Consider the following 7,520-nt stretch of genomic DNA (forward strand, 5'->3'; position numbering starts at 1 on the left):
GATGAGTGCACAAAGCTTGAAGTATTGCCATAAGAATTGAGAAATTTATTTCAATTTTAATTTTATATTTTATAGAAAACCTGACTCTCAATTTATTAAAAATAAAAGAAGTAGGATTTTGAGCATTGTTTTAATCAGGTGGAAGAAGAAAAGGGTCATTCATGAATCCAAAGTTCATGGTTTCCAACCCATTTACAGGATCAGGGCACTGTTCCACTACATTGGGGATAGTGGAAACTTGGCTGAGTCTAAATCCATTGAGGAAACTGGAGTTGAAATTAGGATCCATTTTCAAAGGCATGAAATCTGAAAGAAAATTCACCTCTTCCATCAATATTATTAATCAAAAGTGTAGTTATGTGTCACCATAAAAACCACCATCACTACAACAACTACTAAACATTGCATGGCTACATGAACCAAACAAAACAAGGCCATAGTATCCTGTCCTAAATCAAAATTAAATTTAAATAATTAATATTTAATCCCCTTTCAGATTTAAATATCTACCTTCCCACAATAATATAAGATGCTAATATATACTATATTCCATGGAAAATCAAATGTAGCTAGGGAAGAAGCAGAATGCCATGAAAAAGACAAGGATTTATGGATGTGGAGATAATTACAACACAGCTCACATCAACACCTTACATGCATGTATTAAAACTAGTTGAAGAGGGAAACTTTAGAACCCTAGGAGCTAGAGCCGCACAATTCATGCGTACAAAAAATGAAATTGAGGAAAGAATAGACAAATTGTTGAGTAAGTAAACCTGATTATTAAAACAAGTAAGGAGCTTGAGATTAACAACCTGATTATCAAAATTGTTGAGTAAGCAAACCTGATTATCAAAACAATTTTGAAGGGAGAACAAATAGTAGAACAGTATATAACTGTAATAGTTTTACAAAAATTATTGAGAATAAATATACCACAGGCCATCGCTGAACCACATGCAACCAAAAATCACTCAGTTTTTGCTTCAATCTTGAAAGAGTTGTACTATATTGTCCTGATGTTGAAGGACTAACCGCAGAGTCCTGTGAACTACGGCTCCTGTAGCACTTTCACCATAACTCTCAGCAAACTATGAATCAGCAAGGGCAGTGCCACGGGAAGCAATTCATGAACTATCAAATAAACAATCAAGTCATCACAAAACTTGACACACAGTGGCTCTTTCATGGTGAATAATCAAAGAACTCGATGAGTTAATCCAAATTTAGGAGAAACAGGCAAACGCAGAGATTAAATCACAAAATTGGAAATGAAATCACAAAATCAAAGACAAACGCTAGCTTAATCCTAAATCAAAAATGGCGAGGAGCAAAGAATCAGAAACAACGCACGGTGAGGAGGGGAGGAACCCTTTGCGACGGCGATGCCACGAGCTCAACTCAGAACTTCGTGCAACGGTGAGGAGAGGAGGAACGATGCGAAGAGGGTCGAGTAGAGCTTCCCCAGATGCACCCACAGTCTGTCCCCGCCGGCGGCGACAGCACCTTCTACCAGAGGAGAAGAGTTCGAGGGATGAGGGCGAAGAGTTCGACAGCACCTTCTATAGCAACGTTCGAATGGAGTGTGAATAGAGTGTGAATGGGTGGTGATAAAATTAGGGTTACTCAATATTTACCGATGGAAAATTTAAATTACAGATGGATTTTCTGTCTGTAATAGTTTAATAAAACGCACCATTTTGTCTACTTAATTACAGACGGATTTTCTTTCTGTAACTATTTTCCACGAAAAAAATTAATTTTTTCGACGGAATTATCGACGGATTCTCTTTTCCGTCTGTAATTTATGCTAATCCATTTTTTTTATTTTCCAACAAAAAAATTTTCTGAAATTCCCTCTATATTTTCGTGGGATAAAATCCGTCGAAAATATCCGTCTGTAATAACTAGTTTTCTAGTAGTGATTATTGTCATAATTTATTTTATGGTACATAATATGCATTGTTTCATAGTAAAAATAATCATCTTAATTTTTCTCCAATTACTTAAAATTTATCTGAAATAAGAATACATTAAATAGAATTATAAAACATAAAAAGGGTTTACCCATAAGCATATTAAAATTAAACTTATGATATTGCTAAGATCCTAGAAAGCAGCCACTTCCTGCCCACGGAATGCTAAACCCCTGAACCATACCAGATCAGATAATGATCCAGCTTTTAACTAATCCAATTCTTAATTCTATTCTATCCATGCGCTTTTTAATATTTACAATTGGCAACAAAATATGTACATGATTGTACGTACATCATTTTTTAAAGACCAATCTTGTGTGCTACAATTCTTTTCACAAGCTCTATCACCAACTTTTTCTATCATGAATTTCAAAAACTAAATGAAATAAATATATATTTAATTTATACGTGTAGACCAAATGACAATTTTAAAAAGCTGTTCGTGTGGATTCTTTATTTTGTGGTGAGGAATATTATTTTTGTTCTGATTTTAAATTTGAACATATGTTTCTCAACGAGTTGCAGATCGATCATTTGTCAACATAATTTTAAGAATTGAAGATTCGATTAGCTACGATGGATTGATGGAATAAATAAGTCAACTTCGGTTAACTATCCGCTGTGTGCAATATTATATATTTTATTACAAATTCTAAAACAATTTTGCTCTTACATTTCCATCCACACTTCCTATCCACAAAAAAGTTCAACGTACACATTATTTCAACATCTATGTAAACAGATAAAAGGAAAACGTGTTAAATAAATTTATAGTAGAGGAGTAAATTCACTTGTTATTGTTAGAGGAGGATCTGGCTCTTTAAAGATTATGTACTGTACGTTTAAAGATGGAATTTTGATGAGAACGTAGTGGAAGAATAAAGACTACGATATTTTTTTAGAGAAATGCTAGGGTAGTAACTTTTGTAATTTGTAGTCATCAAATAGTCATTAATGATGGTTTTAATGGTGTGAGATTGGTGTGAGATTTCATCCAATGGCTCACTTTCTTTTGCTAGTTACATGCTGGCCAGAATTTAACAAAGTTACTGGCCCCCTAGACTTTTCCTATTTTTTAATATGGTCTCAATTTTGGAGTCTTTCGAAAAAATACAAAATATTGGAGGTAGGAAGAAAATTGGGTGAGAAGCTTGGAGAGGTTATTAAAGTAGGATTGTTTAGTGTTAGAGGCAAAGAATCCAGAATTGTGAAGGTAAAAATCCGAATTGATGGAGTAAAAAGGACTAGAGATAGTCTACGGTTTGCTGGACCAAAACAAAAGGTCATGGAGATTGGTGTTAAATATGAGCGCTTGGGTAAAGTCTGCACCTATTGTGCGTACCTGGAGCATGATACTAAACACTGTAACAGGCTTATCACAGACTTGATGGTGAATCAAATCAAACAGGACAGCATTGAAGAGTGGGTTAAAACTGATCAAGTCGCAAAAGAGTGGATACAGAAGGTGGAGAAGACACGACAAGGGATAAAAATTCTAATTTAAGACCTGCACAGCCAAAGAAGAAACCACCTCCCATTTGGCTATTAGAAGACTTCGCTGGTTTGAGCATGAAGGACAATAGAGGCACGAAAAAAGGGGCACCAGAATCTCTGGACAAGTGGAATAAAGTAGTACCCAATCAGATCCCAGAGAAAGGAGGGCATCCTATGGAGGAAAATGGAGCTTTGATCCAGTCGGATGATGCTAATCCAACGGCATATCCTAGGGAAGTACAGTTGGAAAAAAATTATACGAATAAAGAGGAGTCAACAAAGATAAAAATCAAACAGATTATTAGGCAAACAGAAAAAAATTACCAACACGTAAGTGGCAACAAAAGGAGACCAACAGATATGAAGAATGAAACAAAACAGAAAAAGGTATGTTTTGAAGAAAGAAATGCAAATAAGGAGAAATCAGAGGATGCCAGCCGTCAAATGGCACCCTAAACAACATGAGGATTCTTACATGGAATTGTTGGGGTTTGAGGAGACCCCTGACAATCCATAACCTCAAAGGGATATCTTAATCCCACTCTCCCGAGTTGGTTTTTATTTGTGAAACCAAAAACTGAACTCGAAAGGTGGAAGCGAAGTTGAGATCGTGTGGTTTTAGTAATTGGCATACTGTTAATCCAAATGGCATTACGGAAGGCCTTGCCATGGCGTGGAAAGAAGGGTGTGATATTAAAGTTACCAGCAGCTCCAGTTTTCATATACAAGCTATAATGAAGGATGTGGCAAACAATAAGGAATGGAGTATAATTGGAGTTCATCTCAACTGCAGTGAACAAGTAAGGATAACCCAATTTCAAGAGATCTCAGTGATGGGGGGCAGAATCAAGGATGAGCAGCTATCTTGGGTGATTTTAATTCAATCACTACACTAGAGAAAAAAACTGGTGGTGGCGACACGTATTTATCATAGCAATAGAGAGCAGGGAATGAATTGATCCAGGAATGTTTGGACAGAGTACTAGTAAACAGGAAACTATTGCAATCTTATTGTCATCCAACCGTCCTCAAGCTTGCCCCAAAACAGTTCAGATCATACCCTTTTATTGTTGGACACGAATCCTTAGATGAAAAAAAAATTAAGTTCCAAGAGAGATGGTGTGGTATGGAGGAGATAAGGAATATTGTTAAGGAAGCCTGGGCCTCTTCATTTGAAGGTTCTCCAATGTATATCATTGCTCAAAAATTAAAACTGTGCCGCCACAAGCTTGTGCAGTGGCAACAAAGTAACCGGTCAAATTCAAAGAAGGAGATTGAGACACTTAAGGCTCGACTGGAGGAAATAAGGACAATATCCACGAGATTGAATTGAAGCTTGAAAAGGCATACCTAAATGAAGAATTGTACGAAGGAGAAATCTCGGATGAAGTGGCTAAGAGAAGGGGACAAGAACACAACATTCTTTCACAAAAAGTTCAAAGTGCCTGCAATGGGGAATAAAATTTGGCGACTAGTGGGAGAAAATGAGGAAGTAGTATCCTTTCAAGCTGACATTGCAAGAGTGGATGAGGAATACTTTACAGGCATTTTTTTTGTCTACCAATCAGGCGGATCTGGAGCCTTTTCTTGCTGATTTTAAGTCTAAGGTTACAACTTTCATGAACCGTAGGCTACAAAAACCAGTGTCAGACGAGGAAATTAAGAGGGCTGCCTTCAGTGTTCATCTTCAAAGCGCCCCAAGAGACGATGGAATGATAGCAAAATTCTTTCAGTTCTATTAGGACATTGTAAAGGATGATGTAACACGAGGAGTTAAAAGTTTCTTTGGAGACGGGAGAATATTGAAAAGCTTTAATCACACAAATATTTGCCGAATTCCGAAAGTTCCTGATGCTAGCAACATGTCCCAGGTTAGACCTATTAACTTATCTATGACAATGTACAAAATTATCTCTAAAGTTTTGGTTCATAGATTACAAAGTTGTATGAATAAGTTAATAGGTCTTAATCAGAGCGCTTTTCTGAAGGGACGGCTGATCTCTGATATCTTGATTGCCTATGAGTGCATGCACTATCTTAAAACTAAGAAATCGGGTCCGGAGCATGAAATGGCTATTAAGCTTGATATGAGTAAAGCATATGATATGGTCGAATGGAAGTTTTTATGGTACATAATGAAAAAACTAGGATTTGGCACGAGATGGATTAGTTATATCTGTGAGTTAGTTACCACTGTTTCTTATCTGTTATTGTAGAAGGCCAACCTTTTAGTTTTTTCAAACCAAATAGAGGGATTCGACAAGGAGATCTTGTATCACCATATCTTTTTCTCTTTTGTGCAGAAGGTTTATCCTTCCTGCTACACAAGGAAGAGCAAAACGGTTTAATTCTTGGTATTCAGGTAACATGAAGGTGCCCTACAGTTAATCACTTGTTATTTGATGATGACTCTATTTTATTTTGTAAGGCTTATGAGGAAAGTTATGATAGAATCCTAGAGCTTTTGGAGTCATACAAAATTTATAGCAGACAAAAGATTAACCTGTTTAAGTCAGCAATTTTCTTTAGTAACAATACTCCCGATGCTACTCGGGAAATCCTGGCAGCAAAGATGAACATTACTAATATTAGAGCACAAGACAAGTATTTGGGGCTTTCTTTAGTAATCAATAGATAAAAAAAACCACTTTTAATTCCATTAAAGACTGGTATTCAAGAGGTGCAAGGCTGGAACAAGAGTTTACTCTCAAATGGAAGCCGTCAGATTTTGATCCGGACAATAGGGGAAGCAGTACCTATGTATACCTTATCTTGTTTCAGGCTTCTAGATACTTTGCTGAAGAACATTCATAGTATTTTGACCCAATTTGGTGGGGACAGCATCGAGAGGAAAGACACATGATCTGGATTAGCTGGGATAAGATGACAAGGCCAAAAAACGAGGGAAGACTGGGTGTGAAAGACTTGCGAGCACATAATCTAGTTTTGCTTGACAAGCAATGCTAGAGACTCATGACCCAAACTAATTCTCACCTAGCTAAAATTTTAAAGGGAAAATATTATAGGTATAGGGATTTGCTAAGTGCAGATAAAGGAGTATTACCTTCTTGTGGGTGGCAGAGTCTTCTCTAGGGGCGAAGTGTGGCAGGAAAAGGCATAGTCTGAAATGTGGGGGACGGCAAGTCCATTCGGATCTTTAGAGACCCTTGACTTCCTTCAACCTTATCTTTCCATATAGAGTTCCCTGCGACAACAATTCCAGCCAAGCATCAAATCGAATGATGTTGGTTAAAGACCTTTTCTTTAAAAATAAACAATGGAACCAACGGCTTGTCTCAGAGGTGTTTGCCCCTGAGTTAGCACAACAAATTTTAACAATAACACCAGGAGAAGAACCAGACAAGGTTCAGTGGCTACTAAATAACTCCAAATACTATGACATTGCATTTGGGTACCAAATTTCTTACCTGTTCTATCATGAACCAATTGATTTATGCTCAACGTATATGCAACAAAGAGGGGTTTAGTCCCAACTATGGAAACTGATCACACCACCCCAGAAGATTACAATTTTTCTTTGGAAATGTCTCCACGGAAGAATTTCAGTCATGCAACTCATCCATCAGAGGTTCTCCATTACGCCACCAACATGCCCAGTGAGTAAAGAAGAGAGCAAAACAATAATTCACTATCTATTTCTATGTCAAAATGCAAAATTAATGTGGAAGAGGACAGAAATGGAAGCTTGGGTACCTTTTTCTAGCTCAACCACCTTCTTTGACTGGTGGAGCTCAACGATGAGCATCTTGGATCGGCAACCAAATGGAAGTAGTAAGGTTCTTCTTGCGGCAATTTTACTGTAGTATATATGGAAAGATCGGAACCGAAGAGTGTTTAAGCCAGGTGTTGGTGCTATCCCTCCGGAGGAGATCGTTGTTAGCATCATTAGAGCTCACCAAAAAATTCTTGCCCATTCACTGTGCCCTCAAGAATAGATCAGTTTTTTCCCTTACTTTTTCTCTTCAATCTTGTAATTCAACGTTGATTTACTCAGCTGTATGTGAAGTTCTTTTGGGAGAACCCCTT

At 37.2% G+C, this 7,520-nt stretch overlaps 1 long non-coding RNA gene across 1 annotated transcript; it reads right to left on the reverse strand.

Moving 5' to 3' along the window:
- On the reverse strand, positions 781-1,470 carry LOC110270166. The gene is made up of 3 exons (XR_002359358.1): positions 1,354-1,470; positions 846-1,134; positions 781-815 (listed from the first exon to the last, which is right to left on the reverse strand). It is a non-coding gene; the product is annotated as an uncharacterized LOC110270166 (long non-coding RNA).

The sequence above is a fragment of the Arachis ipaensis genome, chromosome B03 (genome assembly GCF_000816755.2).
Source record: "Arachis ipaensis cultivar K30076 chromosome B03, Araip1.1, whole genome shotgun sequence".
In the NCBI taxonomy this organism is placed as follows: domain Eukaryota; kingdom Viridiplantae; phylum Streptophyta; class Magnoliopsida; order Fabales; family Fabaceae; genus Arachis; species Arachis ipaensis.